Here is a 13,283-nt window from a genome sequence, read left to right on the forward strand (position 1 = left end):
CTGGGCTTGATGAAATCAGCATTTCTCTTGCTTCCCTGTGCGTAGGGAAGCTCAGTTTTAGTCACAGTAGCTGCCACAAGTGTCTCCTCAGTGTGTTCCCATTTCCTTAGAAACAGTGTATTTGCTGGGAGAAAAGTGCATTACTGTGTGCTTTCACCGTTCAGCAAATACAAGTGTAGAAGCACAGCGCTAGCAGAAACGACCGTTTCTCGACGTTTTCTCATTCAGGGAAGAAGTTGCACACTTCTAAGATGCATTTGGGCAACTTTGTCAGAAATGAGTTTTATGCCTAAAGAGACGTGCCTATTTGCGCAGTAGTACAGATTCTGAGTATGTAACTGGGCTTGATGAAATCAGCATTCCTCTTGCTTCCCTGTGCGTAGTGAAGCTCAGTTTTAGTCACAATAGCTCCCACAAGTGTCTCCTCAGTGTGTTCCCATTTCCTTAGAAACAGTGTATTTGCTGGGAGAAAAGTGTATTACTGTGCGCTTTCACCGTTCAGCAAATACATGTGTAGAAGCACAGCGCTAGCAGAAACGACCATTTCTCGACGTTTTCTAACTCAGGGAACAAGTTGCACACTTCTGAGATGCATTTGGGCAACTTTGTCAGAAAGGAGTTTTTTGCCTACAGAGACGTGCTTTAGAACGCACTTGTTTTGCCTATTTGGGCAGTAGTACAGATTCTGAGTATGTAACTGGGCTTGATGAAATCAGCATTTCTCTTGCTTCCCTGTGCGTAGGGAAGCTCAGTTTTAGTCACAGTAGCTCCCACAAGTGTCTCCTCAGTGTGTTCCCATTTCCTTAGAAACAGTGTATTTGCTGGGAGAAAAGTGCATTACTGTGCGCTTTCACCGTTCAGCAAATACATGTGTAGAAGCACAGCGCTAGCAGAAACGACCGTTTCTCAATAATTTCTAACTCAGGGAACAAGTTGCACACTTCTGAGATGCATTTGGGCAACTTTGTCAGAAATGAGTTTTTTGCCTACAGAGACATGCCTATTTGCGCAGTAGTACAGATTCTGAGTATGTAACTGGGCTTGATGAAATCAGCATTTCTCTTGCTTCCCTGTCCGTAGGGAAGCTCAGTTTTAGTCACAGTAGCTCCCACTAGTGTCTCCTCAGTGTGTTCCCATTTCCTTAGAAACAGTGTATTTGCTGGGAGAAAAGTGCATTACTGTGCGCTTTCACCGTGCAGCAAATACATGTGTAGAAGCACAGCGCTAGCAGAAATGACCGTTTCTCGACGTTTTCTAACTCAGGGAACAAGTTGCACACTTCTGAGATGCATTTGGGCAACTTTGTCAGAAATGAGTTTTTTGCCTTAAGAGACATGCCTATTTGCGCAGTAGTACAGATTCTGAGTATGTAACTGGGCTTGATGAAATCAGCATTCCTCTTGCTTCCCTGTGCTTAGGGAAGCTCAGTTTTAGTCACAGTAGCTCTCACAAGTGTCTCCTCAGTGTGTTCCCATTTCCTTAGAAACAGTGTATTTGCTGGGAGAAAAGTGCATTACTGTGCGCTTTCACCGTTCAGCAAATACATGTGTAGAAGCACAGCGCTAGCAGAAACGACCGTTTCTCGACGTTTTCTAACTCAGGGAACAAGTTGCACACTTCTGAGATGCATTTGGGCAACTTTGTCAGAAATGAGTTTTATGCCTAAAGAGACGTGCCTATTTGCGCAGTAGTACAGATTCTGAGTATGTAACTGGGCTTGATGAATTCAGCATTTCACTTGCTTCCCTGTGCATAAAAAAGCTCAGTTTTAGTAACAGTAGCTCCCACAAGTGTCTCCTCAGTGTGTTCCCATTTCCTTAGAAACAGTGTATTTGCTGGGAGAAAAGTGCATTACTGTGCGCTTTCACCGTTCAGCAAATACATGTGTAGAAGCACAGCGCTAGCAGAAACGACCGTTTCTCGACGTTTTCTAACTCAGGGAACAAGTTGCACACTTCTGAGATGCATTTGGGCAACTTTGTCAGAAATGAGTTTTATGCCTAAAGAGACGTGCCTATTTGCGCAGTAGTACAGATTCTGAGTATGTAACTGGGCTTGATGAATTCAGCATTTCACTTGCTTCCCTGTGCATAAGGAAGCTCAGTTTTAGTCACAGTAGCTCCCACAAGTGTCTCCTCAGTGTGTTCCCATTTCCTTAGAAACAGTGTATTTGCTGGGAGAAAAGTGCATTAATGTGCGCTTTCACCGTTCAGCAAATACATGTGTAGAAGCACAGCGCTAGCAGAAACGACCATTTCTCGACGTTTTCTAACTCAGGGAACAAGTTGCACACTTCTGAGATGCATTTGGGCAAATTTGTCAGAAATGTGTTTTATGCCTAAAGAATCGTGCCTATTTTCGCAGTAGTACAGATTCTGAGTATGTAACTGGGCTTGATGAAATCAGCATTTCTCTTGCTTCCCTTTGCATAAGGAAGCTCAGTTTTAGTCACAGTAGCTCCCACAAGTGTTTCCTCAGTGTGTTCCCATTTCCTTAGAAACAGTGTATTTGCTGGGAGAAAAATGCATTACTGTGTGCTTTCACCGTTCAGCAAATACAAGTGTAGAAGCACAGCGCTAGCAGAAACGACCGTTTCTCGACGTTTTCTCATTCAGGGAAGAAGTTGCACACTTCTAAGATGCATTTGGGCAACTTTGTCAGAAATGAGTTTTATGCCTAAAGAGACGTGCCTATTTGCGCAGTAGTACAGATTCTGAGTATGTAACTGGGCTTGATGAAATCAGCATTCCTCTTGCTTCCCTGTGCGTAGTGAAGCTCAGTTTTAGTCACAATAGCTCCCACAAGTGTCTCCTCAGTGTGTTCCCATTTCCTTAGAAACAGTGTATTTGCTGGGAGAAAAGTGTATTACTGTGCGCTTTCACCGTTCAGCAAATACATGTGTAGAAGCACAGCGCTAGCAGAAACGACCATTTCTCGACGTTTTCTAACTCAGGGAACAAGTTGCACACTTCTGAGATGCATTTGGGCAACTTTGTCAGAAATGAGTTTTTTGCCTACAGAGACGTGCTTTAGAACGCACTTGTTTTGCCTATTTGGGCAGTAGTACAGATTCTGAGTATGTAACTGGGCTTGATGAAATCAGCATTTCTCTTGCTTCCCTGTCCGTAGGGAAGCTCAGTTTTAGTCACAGTAGCTCCCACAAGTGTCTCCTCAGTGTGTTCCCATTTCCTTAGAAACAGTGTATTTGCTGGGAGAAAAGTGCATTACTGTGCGCTTTCACCGTGCAGCAAATACATGTGTAGAAGCACAGCGCTAGCAGAAATGACCGTTTCTCGACGTTTTCTAACTCAGGGAACAAGTTGCACACTTCTGAGATGCATTTGGGCAACTTTGTCAGAAATGAGTTTTTTGCCTTAAGAGACATGCCTATTTGCGCAGTAGTACAGATTCTGAGTATGTAACTGGGCTTGATGAAATCAGCATTCCTCTTGCTTCCCTGTGCTTAGGGAAGCTCAGTTTTAGTCACAGTAGCTCCCACAAGTGTCTCCTCAGTGTGTTCCCATTTCCTTAGAAACAGTGTATTTGCTGGGAGAAAAGTGCATTACTGTGCGCTTTCACCGTTCAGCAAATACATGTGTAGAAGCACAGCGCTAGCAGAAACGACCGTTTCTCGACGTTTTCTAACTCAGGGAACAAGTTGCACACTTCTGAGATGCATTTGGGCAACTTTGTCAGAAATGAGTTTTTTGCCTAAAGAGACATGCCTTAGAACGCACTTGTTTTGCCTATTTGGGCAGTAGTACACATTTTGTGTATGTAACTGGGGATGATGAAATCAGTATTTCTCTTGCTTCCCTCTGCGTAGGGAAGCTCAGTTTTAGTCACAGTAGCTGCCACAAGTGTCTCCTCAGTGTGTTCCCATTTCATTAGAAACAGTGTATTTGCTGGGAGAAAAGTGCATTACTGTGCGCTTTCACCGTTCAGCAAATACATGTGTAGAAGCACAACGCTAGCAGAAACGACCGTTTCTCGACGTTTTCTAACTCAGGGAACAAGTTGCACACTTCTGAGATGCATTTGGGCAACTTTGTCAGAAATGAGTTTTATGCCTAAAGAGACGTGCCTATTTGCGCAGTAGTACAGAATCTGAGTATGTAACTGGGCTTGATGAAATCAGCATTTCTCTTGCTTCCCTTTGCATAAGGAAGCTCAGTTTTAGTCACAGTAGCTCCCACAAGTGTCTCCTCAGTGTGTTCCCATTTCCTTAGAAACAGTGTATTTCCTGGGAGAAAAATGCATTACTGTGTGCTTTCACCGTTCAGCAAATACATGTGTAGAAGCACAGCGCTAGCAGAAACGACCGTTTCTCGACGTTTTCTCATTCAGGGAAGAAGTTGCACACTTCTAAGATGCATTTGGGCAACTTTGTCAGAAATGAGTTTTATGCCTAAAGAGACGTGCCTATTTGCGCAGTAGTACAGATTCTGAGTATGTAACTGGGCTTGATGAAATCAGCATTCCTCTTGCTTCCCTGTGCGTAGTGAAGCTCAGTTTTAGTCACAATAGCTCCCACAAGTGTCTCCTCAGTGTGTTCCCATTTCCTTAGAAACAGTGTATTTGCTGGGAGAAAAGTGTATTACTGTGCGCTTTCACCGTTCAGCAAATACATGTGTAGAAGCACAGCGCTAGCAGAAACGACCATTTCTCGACGTTTTCTAACTCAGGGAACAAGTTGCACACTTCTGAGATGCATTTGGGCAACTTTGTCAGAAATGAGTTTTTTGCCTACAGAGACGTGCTTTAGAACGCACTTGTTTTGCCTATTTGGGCAGTAGTACAGATTCTGAGTATGTAACTGGGCTTGATGAAATCAGCATTTCTCTTGCTTCCCTGTGCGTAGGGAAGCTCAATTTTAGTCACAGTAGCTCCCACAAGTGTCTCCTCAGTGTGTTCCCATTTCCTTAGAAACAGTGTATTTGCTGGGAGAAAAGTGCATTACTGTGCGCTTTCACCGTTCAGCAAATACATGTGTAGAAGCACAGCGCTAGCAGAAACGACCGTTTCTCAATAATTTCTAACTCAGGGAACAAGTTGCACACTTCTGAGATGCATTTGGGCAACGTTGTCAGAAATGAGTTTTTTGCCTACAGAGACATGCCTATTTGCGCAGTAGTACAGATTCTGAGTATGTAACTGGGCTTGATGAAATCAGCATTTCTCTTGCTTCCCTGTCCGTAGGGAAGCTCAGTTTTAGTCACAGTAGCTCCCACAAGTGTCTCCTCAGTGTGTTCCCATTTCCTTAGAAACAGTGTATTTGCTTGGAGAAAAGTGCATTACTGTGCGCTTTCACCGTGCAGCAAATACATGTGTAGAAGCACAGCGCTAGCAGAAATGACCGTTTCTCGACGTTTTCTAACTCAGGGAACAAGTTGCACACTTCTAAGATGCATTTGGGCAACTTTGTCAGAAATGAGTTTTATGCCTAAAGAGACGTGCCTATTTGCGCAGTAGTACAGATTCTGAGTATGTAACTGGGCTTGATGAAATCAGCATTCCTCTTGCTTCCCTGTGCGTAGTGAAGCTCAGTTTTAGTCACAATAGCTCCCACAAGTGTCTCCTCAGTGTGTTCCCATTTCCTTAGAAACAGTGTATTTGCTGGGAGAAAAGTGTATTACTGTGCGCTTTCACCGTTCAGCAAATACATGTGTAGAAGCACAGCGCTAGCAGAAACGACCATTTCTCGACGTTTTCTAACTCAGGGAACAAGTTGCACACTTCTGAGATGCATTTGGGCAACTTTGTCAGAAATGAGTTTTTTGCCTACAGAGACGTGCTTTAGAACGCACTTGTTTTGCCTATTTGGGCAGTAGTACAGATTCTGAGTATGTAACTGGGCTTGATGAAATCAGCATTTCTCTTGCTTCCCTGTGCGTAGGGAAGCTCAGTTTTAGTCACAGTAGCTCCCACAAGTGTCTCCTCAGTGTGTTCCCATTTCCTTAGAAACAGTGTATTTGCTGGGAGAAAAGTGCATTACTGTGCGCTTTCACCGTTCAGCAAATACATGTGTAGAAGCACAGCGCTAGCAGAAACGACCGTTTCTCAATAATTTCTAACTCAGGGAACAAGTTGCACACTTCTGAGATGCATTTGGGCAACTTTGTCAGAAATGAGTTTTTTGCCTACAGAGACATGCCTATTTGCGCAGTAGTACAGATTCTGAGTATGTAACTGGGCTTGATGAAATCAGCATTTCTCTTGCTTCCCTGTCCGTAGGGAAGCTCAGTTTTAGTCACAGTAGCTCCCACAAGTGTCTCCTCAGTGTGTTCCCATTTCCTTAGAAACAGTGTATTTGCTGGGAGAAAAGTGCATTACTGTGCGCTTTCACCGTGCAGCAAATACATGTGTAGAAGCACAGCGCTAGCAGAAATGACCGTTTCTCGACGTTTTCTAACTCAGGGAACAAGTTGCACACTTCTGAGATGCATTTGGGCAACTTTGTCAGAAATGAGTTTTTTGCCTTAAGAGACATGCCTATTTGCGCAGTAGTACAGATTCTGAGTATGTAACTGGGCTTGATGAAATCAGCATTCCTCTTGCTTCCCTGTGCTTAGGGAAGCTCAGTTTTAGTCACAGTAGCTCCCACAAGTGTCTCCTCAGTGTGTTCCCATTTCCTTAGAAACAGTGTATTTGCTGGGAGAAAAGTGCATTACTGTGCGCTTTCACCGTTCAGCAAATACATGTGTAGAAGCACAGCGCTAGCAGAAACGACCGTTTCTCGACGTTTTCTAACTCAGGGAACAAGTTGCACACTTCTGAGATGCATTTGGGCAACTTTGTCAGAAATGAGTTTTTTGCCTAAAGAGACATGCCTTAGAACGCACTTGTTTTGCCTATTTGGGCAGTAGTACACATTTAGTGTATGTAACTGGGGTTGATGAAATCAGTATTTCTCTTGCTTCCCTCTGCGTAGGGAAGCTCAGTTTTAGTCACAGTAGCTGCCACAAGTGTCTCCTCAGTGTGTTCCCATTTCCTTAGAAACAGTGTATTTGCTGGGAGAAAAGTGCATTACTGTGCGCTTTCACCGTTCAGCAAATACATGTGTAGAAGCACAACGCTAGCAGAAACGACCGTTTCTCGACGTTTTCTAACTCAGGGAACAAGTTGCACACTTCTGAGATGCATTTGGGCAACTTTGTCAGAAATGAGTTTTTTGCCTAAAGAGACATGCCTTAGAACGCACTTGTTTTGCCTATTTGGGCAGTAGTACACATTTTGTGTATGTAACTGGGGTTGATGAAATCAGTATTTCTCTTGCTTCCCTCTGCGTAGGGAAGCTCAGTTTTAGTCACAGTAGCTCCCACAAGTGTCTCCTCAGTGTGTTCCCATTTCCTTAGAAACAGTGTATTTGCTGGGAGAAAAGTGCATTACTGTGCGCTTTCACCGTTCAGCAAATACATGTGTAGAAGCACAGCGCTAGCAGAAACGACCATTTCTCGACGTTTTCTAACTCAGGGAACAAGTTGCACACTTCTGAGATGCATTTGGGCAACTTTGTCAGAAATGTGTTTTATGCCTAAATAATCGTGCCTATTTTCGCAGTAGTACAGATTCTGAGTATGTAACTGGGCTTGATGAAATCAGCATTTCTCTTGCTTCCCTTTGCATAAGGAAGCTCAGTTTTAGTCACAGTAGCTCCCACAAGTGTCTCCTCAGTGTGTTCCCATTTCCTTAGAAACAGTGTATTTGCTGGGAGAAAAATGCATTACTGTGTGCTTTCACCGTTCAGCAAATACATGTGTAGAAGCACAGCGCTAGCAGAAACGACCGTTTCTCGACGTTTTCTCATTCAGGGAAGAAGTTGCACACTTCTAAGATGCATTTGGGCAACTTTGTCAGAAATGAGTTTTATGCCTAAAGAGACGTGCCTATTTGCGCAGTAGTACAGATTCTGAGTATGTAACTGGGCTTGATGAAATCAGCATTTCTCTTGCTTCCCTGTGCGTAGTGAAGCTCAGTTTTAGTCACAATAGCTCCCACAAGTGTCTCCTCAGTGTGTTCCCATTTCCTTAGAAACAGTGTATTTGCTGGGAGAAAAGTGCATTACTGTGCGCTTTCACCGTGCAGCAAATACATGTGTAGAAGCACAGCGCTAGCAGAAACGACCGTTTCTCGACGTTTTCTAACTCAGGGAACAAGTTGCACACTTCTGAGATGCATTTGGGCAACTTTGTCAGAAATGAGTTTTTTGCCTACAGAGACGTGCTTTAGAACGCACTTGTTTTGCCTATTTGGGCAGTAGTACAGATTCTGAGTATGTAACTGGGCTTGATGAAATCAGCATTTCTCTTGCTTCCCTGTCCGTAGGGAAGCTCAGTTTTAGTCACAGTAGCTCCCACAAGTGTCTCCTCAGTGTGTTCCCATTTCCTTAGAAACAGTGTATTTGCTGGGAGAAAAGTGCATTACTGTGCGCTTTCACCGTTCAGCAAATACATGTGTAGAAGCACAGCGCTAGCAGAAACGACCGTTTCTCAATAATTTCTAACTCAGGGAACAAGTTGCACACTTCTGAGATGCATTTGGGCAACTTTGTCAGAAATGAGTTTTTTGCCTACAGAGACATGCCTATTTGCGCAGTAGTACAGATTCTGAGTATGTAACTGGGCTTGATGAAATCAGCATTTCTCTTGCTTCCCTGTCCGTAGGGAAGCTCAGTTTTAGTCACAGTAGCTCCCACAAGTGTCTCCTCAGTGTGTTCCCATTTCCTTAGAAACAGTGTATTTGCTGGGAGAAAAGTGCATTACTGTGCGCTTTCACCGTGCAGCAAATACATGTGTAGAAGCACAGCGCTAGCAGAAACGACCGTTTCTCGACGTTTTCTAACTCAGGGAACAAGTTGCACACTTCTGAGATGCATTTGGGCAACTTTGTCAGAAATGAGTTTTTTGCCTTAAGAGACATGCCTATTTGCGCAGTAGTACAGATTCTGAGTATGTAACTGGGCTTGATGAAATCAGCATTCCTCTTGCTTCCCTGTGCTTAGGGAAGCTCAGTTTTAGTCACAGTAGCTCCCACAAGTGTCTCCTCAGTGTGTTCCCATTTCCTTAGAAACAGTGTATTTGCTGGGAGAAAAGTGCATTACTGTGCGCTTTCACCGTTCAGCAAATACATGTGTAGAAGCACAGCGCTAGCAGAAACGACCGTTTCTCGACGTTTTCTAACTCAGGGAACAAGTTGCACACTTCTGAGATGCATTTGGGCAACTTTGTCAGAAATGAGTTTTTTGCCTAAAGAGACATGCCTTAGAACGCACTTGTTTTGCCTATTTGGGCAGTAGTACACATTTTGTGTATGTAACTGGGGTTGATGAAATCAGTATTTCTCTTGCTTCCCTCTGCGTAGGGAAGCTCAGTTTTAGTCACAGTAGCTGCCACAAGTGTCTCCTCAGTGTGTTCCCATTTCCTTAGAAACAGTGTATTTGCTGGGAGAAAAGTGCATTACTGTGCGCTTTCACCGTTCAGCAAATACATGTGTAGAAGCACAACGCTAGCAGAAACGACCGTTTCTCGACGTTTTCTAACTCAGGGAACAAGTTGCACACTTCTGAGATGCATTTGGGCAACTTTGTCAGAAATGAGTTTTATGCCTAAAGAGACGTGCCTATTTGCGCAGTAGTACAGAATCTGAGTATGTAACTGGGCTTGATGAAATCAGTATTTCTCTTGCTTCCCTCTGCGTAGGGAAGCTCAGTTTTAGTCACAGTAGCTCCCACAAGTGTCTCCTCAGTGTGTTCCCATTTCCTTAGAAACAGTGTATTTGCTGGGAGAAAAGTGCATTACTGTGCGCTTTCACCGTTCAGCAAATACATGTGTAGAAGCACAGCGCTAGCAGAAACGACCATTTCTCGACGTTTTCTAACTCAGGGAACAAGTTGCACACTTCTGAGATGCATTTGGGCAACTTTGTCAGAAATGTGTTTTATGCCTAAATAATCGTGCCTATTTTCGCAGTAGTACAGATTCTGAGTATGTAACTGGGCTTGATGAAATCAGCATTTCTCTTGCTTCCCTTTGCATAAGGAAGCTCAGTTTTAGTCACAGTAGCTCCCACAAGTGTCTCCTCAGTGTGTTCCCATTTCCTTAGAAACAGTGTATTTGCTGGGAGAAAAATGCATTACTGTGTGCTTTCACCGTTCAGCAAATACATGTGTAGAAGCACAGCGCTAGCAGAAACGACCGTTTCTCGACGTTTTCTCATTCAGGGAAGAAGTTGCACACTTCTAAGATGCATTTGGGCAACTTTGTCAGAAATGAGTTTTATGCCTAAAGAGACGTGCCTATTTGCGCAGTAGTACAGATTCTGAGTATGTAACTGGGCTTGATGAAATCAGCATTTCTCTTGCTTCCCTGTGCGTAGTGAAGCTCAGTTTTAGTCACAATAGCTCCCACAAGTGTCTCCTCAGTGTGTTCCCATTTCCTTAGAAACAGTGTATTTGCTGGGAGAAAAGTGTATTACTGTGCGCTTTCACCGTTCAGCAAATACATGTGTAGAAGCACAGCGCTAGCAGAAACGACCATTTCTCGACGTTTTCTAACTCAGGGAACAAGTTGCACACTTCTGAGATGCATTTGGGCAACTTTGTCAGAAATGAGTTTTTTGCCTACAGAGACGTGCTTTAGAACGCACTTGTTTTGCCTATTTGGGCAGTAGTACAGATTCTGAGTATGTAACTGGGCTTGATGAAATCAGCATTTCTCTTGCTTCCCTGTCCGTAGGGAAGCTCAGTTTTAGTCACAGTAGCTCCCACAAGTGTCTCCTCAGTGTGTTCCCATTTCCTTAGAAACAGTGTATTTGCTGGGAGAAAAGTGCATTACTGTGCGCTTTCACCGTTCAGCAAATACATGTGTAGAAGCACAGCGCTAGCAGAAACGACCGTTTCTCAATAATTTCTAACTCAGGGAACAAGTTGCACACTTCTGAGATGCATTTGGGCAACTTTGTCAGAAATGAGTTTTTTGCCTACAGAGACATGCCTATTTGCGCAGTAGTACAGATTCTGAGTATGTAACTGGGCTTGATGAAATCAGCATTTCTCTTGCTTCCCTGTCCGTAGGGAAGCTCAGTTTTAGTCACAGTAGCTCCCACAAGTGTCTCCTCAGTGTGTTCCCATTTCCTTAGAAACAGTGTATTTGCTGGGAGAAAAGTGCATTACTGTGCGCTTTCACCGTGCAGCAAATACATGTGTAGAAGCACAGCGCTAGCAGAAACGACCGTTTCTCGACGTTTTCTAACTCAGGGAACAAGTTGCACACTTCTGAGATGCATTTGGGCAACTTTGTCAGAAATGAGTTTTTTGCCTTAAGAGACATGCCTATTTGCGCAGTAGTACAGATTCTGAGTATGTAACTGGGCTTGATGAAATCAGCATTCCTCTTGCTTCCCTGTGCTTAGGGAAGCTCAGTTTTAGTCACAGTAGCTCCCACAAGTGTCTCCTCAGTGTGTTCCCATTTCCTTAGAAACAGTGTATTTGCTGGGAGAAAAGTGCATTACTGTGCGCTTTCACCGTTCAGCAAATACATGTGTAGAAGCACAGCGCTAGCAGAAACGACCGTTTCTCGACGTTTTCTAACTCAGGGAACAAGTTGCACACTTCTGAGATGCATTTGGGCAACTTTGTCAGAAATGAGTTTTTTGCCTAAAGAGACATGCCTTAGAACGCACTTGTTTTGCCTATTTGGGCAGTAGTACACATTTTGTGTATGTAACTGGGGTTGATGAAATCAGTATTTCTCTTGCTTCCCTCTGCGTAGGGAAGCTCAGTTTTAGTCACAGTAGCTGCCACAAGTGTCTCCTCAGTGTGTTCCCATTTCCTTAGAAACAGTGTATTTGCTGGGAGAAAAGTGCATTACTGTGCGCTTTCACCGTTCAGCAAATACATGTGTAGAAGCACAACGCTAGCAGAAACGACCGTTTCTCGACGTTTTCTAACTCAGGGAACAAGTTGCACACTTCTGAGATGCATTTGGGCAACTTTGTCAGAAATGAGTTTTATGCCTAAAGAGACGTGCCTATTTGCGCAGTAGTACAGAATCTGAGTATGTAACTGGGCTTGATGAAATCAGTATTTCTCTTGCTTCCCTGTGCGTAGGGAAGCTCAGTTTTAGTCACAGTAGCTGCCACAAGTGTCTCCTCAGTGTGTTCCCATTTCCTTAGAAACAGTGTATTTGCTGGGAGAAAAGTGCATTACTGTGCGCTTTCACCGTTCAGCAAATACATGTGTAGAAGCACAGCGCTAGCAGAAACGACCGTTTCTCGACGTTTTCTAACTCAGGGAACAAGTTGCACACTTCTGAGATGCATTTGGGCAACTTTGTCAAAAATGAGTTTTTTGCCTACAGAGACATGCCTTAGAACGCACTTGTTTTGCCTATTTGGGCAGTAGTACACATTTTGTGTATGTAACTGGGGATGATGAAATCAGTATTTCTCTTGCTTCCCTCTGCGTAGGGAAGCTCAGTTTTAGTCACAGTAGCTGCCACAAGTGTCTCCTCAGTGTGTTCCCATTTCATTAGAAACAGTGTATTTGCTGGGAGAAAAGTGCATTACTGTGCGCTTTCACCGTTCAGCAAATACATGTGTAGAAGCACAACGCTAGCAGAAACGACCGTTTCTCGACGTTTTCTAACTCAGGGAACAAGTTGCACACTTCTGAGATGCATTTGGGCAACTTTGTCAGAAATGAGTTTTATGCCTAAAGAGACGTGCCTATTTGCGCAGTAGTACAGAATCTGAGTATGTAACTGGGCTTGATGAAATCAGCATTTCTCTTGCTTCCCTTTGCATAAGGAAGCTCAGTTTTAGTCACAGTAGCTCCCACAAGTGTCTCCTCAGTGTGTTCCCATTTCCTTAGAAACAGTGTATTTGCTGGGAGAAAAATGCATTACTGTGTGCTTTCACCGTTCAGCAAATACATGTGTAGAAGCACAGCGCTAGCAGAAACGACCGTTTCTCGACGTTTTCTCATTCAGGGAAGAAGTTGCACACTTCTAAGATGCATTTGGGCAACTTTGTCAGAAATGAGTTTTATGCCTAAAGAGACGTGCCTATTTGCGCAGTAGTACAGATTCTGAGTATGTAACTGGGCTTGATGAAATCAGCATTCCTCTTGCTTCCCTGTGCGTAGTGAAGCTCAGTTTTAGTCACAATATCTCCCACAAGTGTCTCCTCAGTGTGTTCCCATTTCCTTAGAAACAGTGTATTTGCTGGGAGAAAAGTGTATTACTGTGCGCTTTCACCGTTCAGCAAATACATGTGTAGAAGCACAG

This window comes from Acomys minous, assembly GCF_964271855.1.
Source record: "Acomys minous genome assembly, contig: scaffold_29, whole genome shotgun sequence".
In the NCBI taxonomy this organism is placed as follows: domain Eukaryota; kingdom Metazoa; phylum Chordata; class Mammalia; order Rodentia; family Muridae; genus Acomys; species Acomys minous.